This window comes from Cygnus olor, chromosome 3, assembly GCF_009769625.2.
Source record: "Cygnus olor isolate bCygOlo1 chromosome 3, bCygOlo1.pri.v2, whole genome shotgun sequence".
Classification (NCBI taxonomy): domain Eukaryota; kingdom Metazoa; phylum Chordata; class Aves; order Anseriformes; family Anatidae; genus Cygnus; species Cygnus olor.
Genome location: NC_049171.1, coordinates 85,397,258 through 85,411,969, shown reverse-complemented (window position 1 = coordinate 85,411,969; position 14,712 = coordinate 85,397,258). Strand labels below are relative to the sequence as shown.

The following is a 14,712-nucleotide window of genomic DNA, read 5'->3' as shown; positions in this document are numbered from 1 at the left end:
GGGACTGATTAGCACATGAAGAAGCATCATTAAAGTCTAGCTTTATGTTCTGCATCTAATTTAATTCAAGAACTGTCTTATAAACCTACATTCAACTTTTCATCAGATCAATTTTTCTCATCTTAGAGTTCAAAGGTCTTATCCCCCCAGTACTCATAATAGGCACAGACAGGGTCACTATTGTACATCTTGGCACTTTGGAGGAATTTTGCAGCTCCACTGTACATAGTTATATACTTTCCACCAAAATTCCCTCTCCCTTGTCAAAGGGGTATTACTATTATACATTGCACTCATGTATACTGTTATTTTGTGCAGGGTACTTGCAGGCTGTTTGACAGTCATAGCATTTCCCTCTGGAGGTGACTGCACATATAGGATGCTTGGATAGAGAGCATGTGTTTATGCTGTACTTTGCTGTTTTACAGGAATAAAGATGTTTCAGATGTTATATAGTAATATATTTAAAGAGGGTTGTAAGTACAATCTAACAGTTTTAATCTCAAATGGATTTACAAGATTAAAAACTGGTTAGAGAAGATCATAAACTAAGATAGATCATAGGCTAAGATGAGAAAGGAGGTAAGAAGGAAAAGATAATCAAGATGAAGCACAATCAAATGAGCTAGAGCTATAGAAAGGCAGTTCCCAGTTGCTGAAGCCCCAAATAAGAGACAGGCTCTTGTTGCTACACTGCTGAGATTATTTGATAACAGTAGAGTCAGTGTGTTAAAGAGCAGAGAGAGTTAAAGTCATTTTATTGGCAGTATGTGCACAAAAAGGGAGAGCAGACAAACAACCATCAAAGTCTTCTCAGGTAACATCATGGGTATAGTAAGACAGTATCATCAATTAAAAAAAGAAAATACATACAGCATTAGGCAGAAACTGGAAAGCTAACAGGATCTCCAGAACCTGGATTGGACAGCAAGAGATAAGGAGATGCGCGTCAAGACAGAGGAACTCAGAATGAAGGTGTGAAAAGGAAAAGCAGGAAGACTGGAAACTCAAAGAGAAAATCAGAATCAGGGAAACTGGAAAGGAACTTGAGGGACTAGAGCTAACAAGGCTTCAGTGGAAAAAGATGTGTAGCAGATGCTCAGAGAAGATGAACAGCTCATAGGAAGCAGTTCTGTGTACGTAATGCTACGCATGTACGTGTATATGTGGATACATACGTATGTATGTCACACACTTTGAGTATGTGTATATGTGTATACATATGTTTGTCACACACTTCTGAGTAGGTATCACTACCTTGCTAGTGCAGTCAGAGGATGGTCCAGCAGGCAAGCAGATCACAGTGACACTGAGAACAAGAGAGGGAGACTTTCCAGGCGGAAGAAAAAAGCCTGTAGAGAAAGTAATTAGAATAGGATAACAGCAGGAAAAGTCATATCAAAGTACCCTTTTTGAAGCAGTAAGCTGTTATTTAGAGGGGAATATGGGTAACAGGTTTGGAGATGCTGAGACATTTGGATATCACAGAACTTCAACAAAGGAAGAGGAGAGGCACAGATATGAACAAAAGGGATCATGGAAATAAGCATCTGAAGAAAGAGTGCTATTCATGCCTGAGACTCCTCAAAGAGGCAGATAAATACTAGAACATACAGAAGAGAAAAACAGATAACGAGGAGGAAAAAGGTCAAGAAACATGCAGAGACTAAACCAGTAGGTTAGTGGAAGTACATGAATGTCATTGAAACATCAGTCAGGTAGAATATTTATACAAATAAATTACTCTGTATGGGAATATAAAGTTTCTAAAGTGATAAAAGAAAATCTCAGCTGTAGCTGCACAAGTTACTGCAAACAGGAATACAAGCTAGGAGGAAGCTATGCCAGCCATTATATAAGATCAGAGAACAGCTTATGATACAGCTTTTTAACTGTTTCAGTGACTGACTCCTTCCAGAAATAATTCTCTTTTTCTCAGCATCTGCTCTATCAGTCCAGTCTTCTGAGTTTTAAAATGTATTTATTGATTTCAAACCAAGTCCAAGTGCACCTACAGTACCAGCAACTGGAGAGACAGGAGTGCATGAGTTGTCTAAGAGCCTGCAACTGGAGCAGAGCCCACAAGTCATAGACCCCCCTGTGTCCATGTTACCAGGGACTGGAAAGACTGGACAGAGTGTGCACGCATCAGGCTGTACATACGTCAGGATGTAATTGCTAGAAGTATCAAGTTGAACTAGCTGCTGAGAAGGGTAAGAGGCCTGGGAGCCAGAAAACAAAATAGCCACAAGTCTGGAAAGAGCACAGGATCTGAGTGCTGGCTACTGGAGGAACTGAGAAATCACTGGAGAGACCATGAGGCCTGGGCTCATCTGAGAGACCCATTCAACCATGTGTGCCACCGTGCATGAGGCAATGGAAGACTAAAGAATCCCATGGCTGGCTAATAGGTAGAGTGTACAGAGCATCCTTGCTGTGTGTCTGCGCCTATTTGTGCTCGGGGGTCTGTCTACCAGCACCTGGAGTGGGGCTGGCGTGCCAGCTGCCAGCAGCTGGGAGACCTGGGGGCCAGGGGCTACCTCCTGGGCACAGCGAGTCTAAAACCAGCTGCTGGAAGGAGCCATATTCTATATACACATACATACGTATATATATACACTTTCCCCTAAGGGATTTCCATCCTGATTAGCCAGAGGGGAACAAAACCGGACCCCTGATGCCATTTACTTTTGCATGAGCGCTGTGTTTTCCTGGCTGTGCTGATCTGTGGGGCCAGCCATGTGCGTACGTATTTATATCTCTACACACAAGAATAGGTACTCACCCTTGCATGTGTACCTGGCTGTATCTGGGAGGATGGAGCTGCAGCTGCCTTGCCCCATGCAGAGACACCTACTGAGGGCTTGCTCCCAGCCAGAAGCGTCAACACTGCAGCAAGTCCAATGCAACAGACTCACAAAAAGCACTAATGGTGACTAACGCAAAGACTGATGTCCTGCAGGTGCTGCCACTCATCTGGCACTGGAGCTATCACACACACACACACACACAACGTACCTACACATGAACAGTAGCCACTTCTCTGTATGCCCAGAGAACATCCTTCACGTCTTTAATTTACAGCCAGAATATGTCTGCCTTTACACCTTATAGATCCATCTTATGAAACAGTTGGTTTCCTGGACCATGCTGATCCAGGACAGCTTCCTGGACCAGTCCTCATCAACATCCAAAGCCTATAGATGAAGTGTTATCTTGATGTCAAGTGTATACAAAGTTTTAAACTCTTCCTAATATTGTTTGTTTCTTGTAATTTACTGAAGAATATACAGGAGAAAAAAAAAAACGTGTAATCTCTGGTATGTGCTTTCTGGCTGTCCTTCTTGCCAGGCTTACAAAGGCAAGAGCGGTTAAAGATTTGTCATGAAAACTAAGATTGTTTCATAGTTTCTGGTGAAAATGGCTTATCCACATCTCCATTTTATTTCTCGTCTTCCAGCTTCAGCCAAATTCCTGCACTCCTACTCTTTCTATGAATCTAAGGTTTAGAAGCCTTGCTGACCGTTATCCTTGGCACTTCCATAGGCCTACATTGTGATCTGAACCAGAAAATAAAAGAAAAACTTTTTTCAAAAGAAAGGTCACAGTAGAAGAGCTCAACGCCATGGTGAGATATCGTTTGAAGTTGCCTACTGAACTCACGCTCTCCCAGCGCTTCAGACACAGGGGTTATGTAGGATTTAAAAAAAAAAAAAAAAGAAACTCCACTGTTCAGAAGCTTTTTCCAGCTTTGATGACAACTCCTCTGAAATTGCTTATTTTTCAGATCAGTGGAGAGTGATACAGAAGGTCTCGGATCATTACAGAACATGAAGATCCTTACACATTTGAGCACATTGCAAGCGACAGCCAAACACAGACCAAGCCCCCAACAACACTGTCAGCAGCCAGAGCTAAGAAAATAACACTCACTGGAATTTTCCTTTCTTACAGATGTTTTCTGACTTCTTTAATGACCCAGCACTCTGGTATGTTTAAAGCAAAGACATATTACATCAGCTCTAATGCTTGATGCAGAAACACAGGGAAAAGATCATCTACTGAACCACACTGATGGCCAAGTCAACAGCTCAGTTTGCATGCAGATACAGAAGGCTGCTCTCTTCGACACAGCGCCTTTCCCATCCCTCCATCCCACAGGAGGCTTCTGTAGGCCCAGGGGTCTGCAGCTGAAGAAGAGATGGGAAATGGAAAGAAGCTCACAAAGCATCCTTCCCATGGAAACAAGAGCTATCAAAGCTCGAGGCTCTGAGGCCAGTTCCACGCACAGCTGTGGCAGCACTGGATGAGGAAAACGGGCACCCCGGGGCCAACCCAGAGGTAGTGCTCTCACAGGCACCCTGCTGACCTGCCACCTGGGTCAGATGTGGGAGCAGAGTTACCTGCTAAGGGTACAGAGCAGCAAGCACAACTAGCCTCACGTGATTTCTTTCTTTCTTTAACCCCCACCCATCCACGCCACCGCTGATACTCAAAGGTCACATATGAATGATTTGTTGTTATGTTTGTTTTTTTTTTCCCTGGAGAGTCTCTGAAACACACAACCTAAAGTGTGAAATTTTAACCACCAAGAGGATAAGAAATCTTTCTTCTTTACTCTTGAAGGCAAGATCTTAAAGACCTTTCCCTTCATTCTCATGGCATTTGGCACATGACTTCTGACTGCAAAATTCAAGTCACTGAAATTTTGAAACAGTGCTACTCCTTTAGATACTGACCCACTTCACACCTGGGCAAGTGAAAACAAGCTGCTATAGTCACATCAACCACTACAGAGTGCAAGTCTACAGGAAATACTTGCCCAAATCTTTAAGCAGAAGCTTGTTTCATTCTTGAAATGTCAAGCTGAAAAGCTCACCATAGGCTACGTCTAAAATAAGGCCATCTGCAGCACAGAAGCATTATTTCTCCTCCAGCATGCCTTCAGAGCAGAGCACAAAGCACAGAGTCTGCGAAAGGGCAGGGAGGTGGCACATCTGTGCTTCCAGTGTCTGCTGCGAGCACCTTGAAAGCCCTAGCCTTCAGCAGGCAGCTGTGAAGTGTGGAGAGAAGGGGACCACCTGTGTGAATGACGTGAAAAGGCAGCAACGGTTTAATAGAAATGACAGGAGAATAACAAACTGAAGAACTGCACGTAACTAAGGTACAAATCCCGAGAGTCAATGGAGCCATTCCTGGAAAAAGTGAGAGCACAATTTGGTAGTATAAAAGATTTCCGTTGGTTTTAAGGCTATTATGATCATCTAGTCTGACCTCACAGCATTATCTTAAATTTTGGGTTCTTTTCGCGGCACCCTCTCGTTTTGCTCCTTTCCCAATTACTTCTTTTTTGCTTTAGAAGCTCAACTAACAGCTCACAGAACGGGACATTTATACAGCACTATCATTTCTGTTTGTATTCAAATAAGTTAAGAGGTGTTTTTAGTAAAACTTGGACCACCCTGCAGCCTCTGGGTTTTCTTCTGCAAGAGGAAGATGGCTGTTGACTCACTTAATCTGCCTTCACAAAGGGGAGGGGTATTTGTTTTTATTTTCTTTATACTTGTAATCTTTCCCTCCTCAAATTGCTTTCTGGGAAGATGATCAACAGAGAAGGGAGAACTGTGGCACCTTGTGATTGATTACAGCTTTTCTCCCAAGTTGCTTTCCTCATCTATTTCATGTGACATTTGCAAAAGCTAACGTGATGTTAAATTCATCAGTTTCCAGAGGAAGAAAATGTCTAGCGATGAGAGATCAATTTGTTTCATCAAAAATAATTCTATTTCTCCTCAGTCTATCTTGGGAAACATAATGAATACTTTAAAACACTTTCCAAAATATTTCTCAGATGCATTTCCTATGTTATATCGCAGAAGAGAGATTTTTGTTATCAGCTGATATTGTTCCTGATCTTTTATCAGTCTGTTTCTTCCACACGCTTCCTCTAACCGTCTCCACAGACACCTGTGGAGAGCACACCCGCTCCCATTTTCTGCACAAAGCCATCAAAAAGCTGACTGAAACAACAATTTATATTTACTTGTTTTAGTGCCGTGTTGCATCCTTAACAAAGGATGGTGCAGCTCAGAGCGGCTCCAGAGGCACCACAGGAGGGAATCGCACTGCAGGCTGGTGGTTATTTACCGTAAGCACAACGGTAAGCTGACCGTAAATAACTGCTCCGATGCTCAAGTCCACTAAGTATGAATTGTGCTGGCTCATACGCTGGCAGAATATACAAAGTTAAAGATGTATCCTGGATGTGTTTTGTCTTTTCTCAGTCCGTGCCTTGCAGCCCCGCAGGGAAAGAGAGAGCAAGCACACGCTGCTTTTGCCTCTGCAGCACCCCAGGACAGCACAAAAGGAAGAGGTGCCTACAAGCCCCTGCCTGGCACGCAGCCTGCCTTCATCCCCAGGTCCTCCAGGGGACCTAGGGCTTTAGTGAGTCTGGCACAGACAGTGTCTGCACTGAAACCAGGCACTAAAGCTGCCTAAAAACATTATCTCCCCCCAGGTACAGAGTCTCAAGACCACTGTAGAGGGATGGGTCAATATTAGCGGCGAGGTATCCTCCCTGCTCTCACAGTGATTTGCGGCCAAAGCAGAGCAATAGAGCATTAATGTGAACAACGAGTGTATATCTCGGTGCCCTCCACTGCACAGGCAGACATCCATCAGCTTCCCGTCCACGTAACACTACCCGAGTTGCCATAAAGCAGCCTGCCCACTCCCCAACAGGTCAGCGAGCCTGGCCTCAAGCCCCCCTGGAGGCCCCACGAGACCACAGAGCAGGAGTGGCCACCGAGCCCAGTGCAGTGCTCCTTCCGCTGAGCAGGAAAGGTCCGTAAGGGTTTCCTTCTCTTTATTGCCAGTACTGAGACCTAGAAGCTTCTCATTAGCACAGGAATCTGGTAACATTTAGTTCCTATTAGGTGGTTCAACAAATGGGCTCTGTTGTACAGAAACATGCTGTTTCAGATCAGCGTAGGAAAGGAATATTCACTCATAAGGACACGAGCTGGCAAAACACCAGTCAGGGCCATACTGAGCAGCAGGACACACGAGTAAAAAGCAAGCTGGCCAGTATCAAGGGCTTGAGATGCAGACACTTTTTTTTTAATGATATTTAATATTTTGGTGCACCCTGAAAGAAGGAATAGAGTTGCAGGCAGCCTGCTCAGCAGCCAGAGCCTCCCACGCGGGCAGCAAAATCGTCTGCAGATTCCAGGTAGAGCAGCCCAGACAGGAAGGCACATGAACTAGCAGGTCAAAAAATCCATTCCTCAGCTGAAACCACGGAAAACATACAGCCACAAGAGAAATCTGAAGAAGAGATGAAGTCCAAAGACAAGACTTCCAAAAAGTCATGCCTACTCCCAGCCTCTAAAATCCATCTTGCAGGTAACTCCATCCACACATCTGGCTTTCCTGCCCAGCCTTATTACTTTCCTTCTTCCTGCTGTAATTGTTTTATTTGCCGTTTTACCCATTTTTGGGATTCCCTAATTTGTGCCCTCTGACTCTGTGCTGGTGACACAGAATGCTTTCCTAGATTTTTGGTGTTTTTGTTGGCCATGAAGACTGGGTGGCTTCCTCTCAGTTTCCCTGCAGTCAGTCACACCTGCGGCTCCGCTCGAGACCAGGAATACAGATGTGGGTTTGTTACTGAGGCCTGCCAGCATCCGCTTCTGAATGAATGCTGCACAGGCAAGCCCCCGGTGACTGCACTGCACAGATCCAGCTGTAGCTTTCCGGGATGAGGAACTGGCTGTCGGGCTGATAACAAAAGATAGGGGCATAAACTCGGCTCAGAGCACCCTCTCACATCAGCTGTGCTTCAGTGCCCTTTTGTAGAAAGTGCAGACAGTCACGATAGAGCAGACAAATAGTTGGCAGTTCTGGGTGTCTGAGCACCAGTACTCAAGGGACAGCGAGAGCAGGTCAGACAAGTATATTTAAATAAATCACCATCATTTTTAAAAGTGCCCAGCTAAAAGACAGAAAACTGTGTTTTCCTGAAAGCATGCAACTCAGAGATCACTACCCCATCGCTCTCACTGTAGCCCTAACCCAGTATCCTAAGCTTTGAGTATCTCAGCAGAAAGAGCCACAAGGCTTGCAGATCCCTGCTTGCCACAAGGACGGGGCAGCGAGCCACCACCACAGGGCATCTCACCAGCCCCGCTCAGTCGCACTGCAGCTGGTGTTGGGCAAGCACAGGCCAGCACAAACTGGTGTGAAGGCAGTGAGACAGACTGGCCGCAGACTAGAGCTACATTAAAGGAAATAGCTCAGAGCTAGGCAGCAGCCTGACCTCAACCTGCCACGAAATGCAGTTACCAGATGTTTCCCAGAATGATCAGTGATGCTACAGCACAGGACACTGTCTCGATGCCCTCCTTCCGGATGCCATTTTGTCCAAAATTTTAAAAAGCGGACACAAAATTACCTCAGTCTCCTGTCATACAGAAACAGAAGTGTACCTCTCCCTGCTGCCAGTGAAGAAGTATGGCAAACTGGAGCCCTGCGGGTCCCTAGCGCAGCTGCTAGCAGGTCGCGTGGCGCAGCAGTGTCCCCGGTCAGACGCTGGATTATCCCAGTCTGTGGTGCTCCAGCACAGATCCAGCTCCAGGCTGAACACCCCACACGTACCACTGCGGCTCCCTCTTATCTAAAAGAAAGCGGTTGAAAACAAAAACATGCTGCTACTTCATTCCTAATAGGTACAAGCTCTGTACTTCTTTTTCTTTGTAAGAGGAAAAAAATTAGATGACCATACACTTTACTGTGTTCTTTTCCAGGATCCCTGCCCAGAAGTCAGAGATAGAAATATACACCAAGTCCAACAATTTACAGGAAAAAATATAAAAACACATTTCCCCCTCTGTGCAGCTTTCTGCATCTCCACCACATTCAGCTATCACAACTTTCAGGTGTAGGCTGTGCTAAATTGGCTCTCCAGGACTTGCCTCTCCACAGTTACCAGAAAGCAAAGCAGAGCCCAGCAAGGAGCGCACACTCTTGGCCTGGCTCCAAAGCTGGAGAGGTCAGAGGAAAGACTCACCTTCACTACAGGGAGATTGGACGAGGCTCGGGAAGATGTACATAAAAATAAATAGCAGGGGAAAAAAACACACACTGTGTTCAGTAACACTGAAAGAAATCTTGCAAAAGCATTATGCAGCAAACTGAATACCATTGTTCTACGTGGAGACCAGGGGACATGTTGCAAGGAATCCCCCAAGTCCCAACATACTCAGTATAGAGCAACAGGATCAAAAACCCACCAGCCAAGCCCACATAAGCTGCTGTTCCAGTAGCCATGCTATGTGTAGTCCCGAACATCTGTCAGAAGCAGTTGCTGAACTACTCACTCACAGCTTGCGTCCATCCTGCCCTGGGGCAAAAGGCCAGCCAAGGGGCTGGGCACTACAGAGCCCCTTGGTCTTCTGCGCTTTGTACAACAGCCACCAGAGCTGCTGCAGCTCCCCGGGCAGAAGGCTGGGGTCCGATCACATTCCTGATTGAACCTGAGGCCCTGCCCTGCTCCATCACAAAAGAGGGGCTGTACTGGATGGTAGCAGGAGTCCAACTCCCTGTACCATAACCTGTCTTCAGCAGAAGCCATAAACTCATACTTACAGAAAATCAAGTACCAAGCAAGCACAGCATCCCCCGAGGTTCTCCCAACGCCAATTGCTTCAGCTCAGGGACCTCCTGAGGTGCGGGGGTTTCTGTAGTAACCCTTCAACCAAGTTTCTCTTTCCTCAAGAGGGGTTGTCCTTGGATCTCAAGCTACTATAAACCCCACTGTCCTTTTACAGGAAGTTCCACATGTCCTCTACCCTTCACTTGAGGAACCAGCTTTCTTTTTGTTTAAGCCAGAATCCCATTAGTTTCATTTGATGCCCACCAGTTCTTGAATTGGAAGACACAGCGAATATTCAAAGTGAACATTCAGCTCCCTGTATGCCACGTATATCAGACACACCTCAGCTGTCTCTTTCCAAACCAAAGAGTCCTAATTCACTTTGTCATAGCCTCCTACAAAAGATTTTCATGCCTTTTATCATTCTTGCCATCCTTCAAAGCCTTCCCAGCTCTACTACATTAATTTTGAAATAAGGAGACAAGAGTTTCACATGTTACTCAAGATGCACAAAAACATTTACGCATAATGACATGTTTTGTTCCGTATTCCTTTCCTTATAAGCCCCAATATTTGATTTGTTTCTCTACCAACAGTGAGTGAATTGACCTTTTCACAGAATTATCCACTAAAGCCTCAAGTTCTCACTCCAGAGATCCCACTTTCCAGGATGAGCTCAGCATTTATTTTTTTAATAAAAAATAAGAAATGAAGAAAAAAAGCAACCAATTAAAAAAAGAATTAAACAGTTAAAAATGGGTGGATTCTTTGCTCCCCGCACAGACCACTTTATCATTGCCAACATAGATTTTCATCTGACATTTTATTACCCAGATACTGTGACTTATGAGGTCTTCCTGCAGTTTTCCAGCTAGCCTTCATCCTGGCTGCCCTTACCATGCTAACTCAGTACCAGCAGCAGCAGCTGCTCCGAGTCACTTACGAGCAGAGCTAATAGCACAGTCCCAGCACATGTTCCTCTGATCTCCTTCCGCTGCAAGAACTGACCGTTGATCTTGTTTTCCAACCTCCAGCCAATTATCTATCCATACCAGAATGGACCCTCTGGTGTCACAGCTGCTTAGCTTCCTTAAAATCCTCTAACGAGGAAGGTGATTTTTTGAAATGTTTCTGACAAAGACAACTGTACCGCACAGATAACCTTTATCTAAAAGCCTGTTGACTCCTACAAAGGACAGTAACGCATTTGCATTTTTGTGCAAATGCAGATGTGCACCTTAACTCATCCCAAGTACACAACACTTATCCAGACAGACTCTAATTCCTTTTTTTTTTTTTTTTTTTAATTATAGCTTCTACTGTTTTCCATATAAGTCTATCAGACTTACAGGCCTAGAATTCCCAAGCCGCTCTGAAATCCTCTTAAATTTGGTCAAAACATTTATCACCTCCTGGTTCTCAGCAACAGAGGCAGCTTGCAGCTAGGGGTCACACGCTGTCAAAAGTACCCAACGAGAAGGGTTCTGGCATGGGAAATCTCCCCAGGTTATTCCATGGAGAACAGCACAAGGAATTCATTAAATTTCCTTGCAATGGTCTTATTTTTAAGTATTCCTCTTGTACCTCACATTTTTTGGCAGGCTTCATGCTTCTGATATATTTGAAGAAACTTGCTAATTATTGAAACTTCGATCTCTTGTGATAGTTGACAGAACAAAAACAAAACTTGGACAAAACCTTCATTGACTTCTCATACATAACCTGCCAGAGCTTGAGTAATTTTTTGATCTAACATAACTTCAGCTTCTGGACAGCTTCTTCTTGCTTTTGGTAATCCCTTAGCCTTTGGGGAGCAAAAGAAACCAAAATGACTTCTTTGCAGTCCGTTCTAATAGGTGGAACCTCCTAAGTCTTCATGACAGCATGGTGGTAACATGGTCCCTTGTTTTTATGTGGTTATCCTACTCCATTTTGAGAACAGCTGTAATGAGGTTTTTTTTAATCCTCCCTTGCTCTAACAAAGATGTTGAGCCAAAGTACGCTATAGTCCTGATTAGCGTCTGTAGGATTCAGGACCCACACACCGCTGGGCACCAAGCCTAGCATAGCCACGCCTCTCGTGTGCTTTCTGATCAACTGCTCCATCAACCAGCTCCACGAATCGATGAGTACCTCAACACCTTGTTTCTACATTACACCTTGTTACCTTCACTCAATCAGCAAGAGGGGAAGAAAAGTCTCCCATTTCTGTCATTTTTCTTGTCCCTTGCAGGCTGTTTTCCCAATGCGCTGTGCTGGCTGCTGTGTCCTTCACCAGAGTTTTCACTCTTCATGAAACTCCTTTTCCTTGGAGCCATTAGCAGCCACAGCACATTTCTTCTTAGAAGCTGACTAGTTCCCCAGACAATTTATTGTGTTACTGAGCATGTCATGGTCGACAATGTAATGATGGACGTGTATTCACACTGTAAATAGAAACAAAGGTTAACAGGAATCTATGGTAACAGTGGAGAGGCTGCTAACTGAAGTGAAGGCTTTGGAGTAGAAGACATGACTATAATACCAGCCAGAGTGTATAAAATGAGTAAGGAGGGCAGGGAAAAAGAAGAAAGTGGGTGAAACTAATCCAGGACTATATTCATCCTACTACCCTAGTGCTTCTTATAATCTCAGTGTACTCACAGTTCCAGTCCATAGAGGACAATAATACGTTAGTCAGAAAAATTCAGGGATCCACATACAGGGAAAATCATTCCCTACAATCTATTTTGTTAGGCAGAAAAAAAAAGCTGCCTCACAATAGACAAATATGGGGAAATGAACATCATCTGCTTGTCATCTCTTAAAACATTATTATATCAGCCATTTTTTTTGGTCTGGTTTTTAATTCCATTTGATCAGAGAGACAGTTTTCATCAACACAAATCAATCCAGTAATATTGTAAGATTATATGGCTTACTGTGCAGGTATTCCCTTATTCTGTAAACATAATAAATAATAACAACAATCTTCTGACCCATTTCTTGGTGTGGAACTCACTAAGCAATAGTCCTTCCTCAACAGTCTTTTGCATGAGAACCACAGGAAAAATGAATTTACTTTTATGCAGGTCCCTAACGATGACGAGTTTCAGAGCGTTTGCTTCGTTTTACTGCTCTTTGAGTCCAGCCGAACAGTTCACCCTCCATATATCCACGGAGGATAGCTTCCCTACCAGACATGCTATGTTAACAGCAGATTGCCTAATGCTCAGGGAAAAACTGAAGGAAATGAAAACTCTCTCCACCAGGTAATCTTTAAATAATATTATTTAGGTACTCTGTGATGTTGATAATGCAAGAACTTTCTCCAAAAGATAAATCAACTTGCAGACATAAATACCTGCCTGCTAAGTGACCAGGATTAAGGCGTGCTGAGTTTGCCTACTGTCTTCATCAGGCAGCACAGCAGTTTTTCTGGCTCAGTCTGAAGGATCTACCCTTTGTTTTATTCCATCAACATCCTTACTAGTCTGGCCACGAATAAGAGACTGTGACATTACCATACAAAACGCCTGTCCCCGAGTCATAACACATGCACCCTTTCATAACACATTTCTTTTATTACTTGAGAGAGTTGTTAGCACCCAACAGCTCTTGAGTTATGCCACCTTGGCTGACAAAGCCAAAGTCACTTTATTGCAGAAAACGCAATATAAACAAAAATATATCCTCCAACAATTACACTACCAAATTCAGGGCCATGTAAGGGCCATTTCGTAACATTTTCATTTATCTCTTTGAGACCATGCTTTCCAGCTTTACTTACAAATAAAATTAGATTAGACTTAAGAGATCAAAGAGAACCTTGCTGCTGGACAGATGTAGGCTAATTGGCAATGCCTTGACCCCCACAGGGGTCTGCAGTCAGCATGGTATATAAAGAGCTATTATAGTTAATGGGTTAGTTCTAATTGCACCTTGTTTCCCCAAACCTGCACTAAAAATATGCCCTGTGGAGACAGAATGTGCTGCTTGGTCATTCACACAAAACTTGGGCACTCGAGCAAACTTACATAGTGCTTACAGCAGGAATTAAGACATCACAGTCGCGTGCTTTAGAACTGAGACGGTAAATACACAGAAGGGAGAACGTTACAAAGCAGCTGACTTAGCTTCTTCTAAACTCTTGCCTTTACAGATGCCACAGATTTCTGAGTAGAATCCTCCTTCACACAGCCTATTACTTCCCCTTTATCTCTCTGCTCCTGCAGATTACTCCTTTCCAGAAATGTTGCATTACAAAAGAAAAGTATTCATAAGAAGATTTGAAATGCCAACATCCTTACTTATATTCATTGCATATTCAAGTCCTATCTGATACAAAGTCCATCACAAACCAGAGCACGGCCACTAACCACACAGGAACTGAAAACCACCGTCCTTCCCATCACACCAGTCATCACTAAAGTTGCTTGAATCTCTTCCTGGATGACAAAGTACCAGACACCAGGAGAAAAAGCATTTTGCAGGATGAACCATTACGTTCATTGTGAGGAGGACTCCTTTATGCCTTGAAGATGTACGTGAAATATTACGAGAGCAGAACCAAGAGGCCAGGTTTTATCCCTAGCACAATAAGGCCACATCTCATACAATTTTCAGCCTGATCAGAGTACCAGCCTCTTTGCAGGTGCAGAGCTGATCTATTTCTGTTGTGCCTTTTTCTTGTGCAACTTTCTTTTTAACAGAAAATGAACCCAAAGCATGTTTCTGACAGCTTTATCAGCTCTACAGCAATTTTCAGGAACCAGAGAGAAGAATACTGGCAAACATGAGGTATTCATAAACATGGGGTTAGCAGCAAGATTCAGCCTTTAAAAATGAAAATTTTCAGGCTATTGGTGGTATACTATAGCACTTTGCACAGATTTCAGATGCAGTACATACTTTCTTATGCAACAAAGCAAGATAAGCAGGTAATGATCCAATGACTACCAAAAATAAAAACACCTGGAAATGCAAAGAAAAACAAAAAATAAGAATTCATTCTACCAAATATACCTTCTCACCTTTTGAGGATGCATGCAAACTACTTGAATTAGTAGGGCTGTGAGGGA

At 43.8% G+C, this 14,712-nt stretch overlaps 1 long non-coding RNA gene across 1 annotated transcript in view; it reads right to left on the bottom strand.

The window, feature by feature from the left end:
* Positions 1–745: 745 nt before the first annotated feature.
* The window catches only part of LOC121068158, a 32,636-nt gene continuing 18,669 nt past the window's right edge, over positions 746–14,712 (bottom strand). Inside the window, exon 3 of the long non-coding RNA XR_005818666.1 lies at positions 746–8,674. This is a non-coding gene — a long non-coding RNA (uncharacterized LOC121068158). The remainder of the gene's footprint in view (positions 8,675–14,712) is intronic.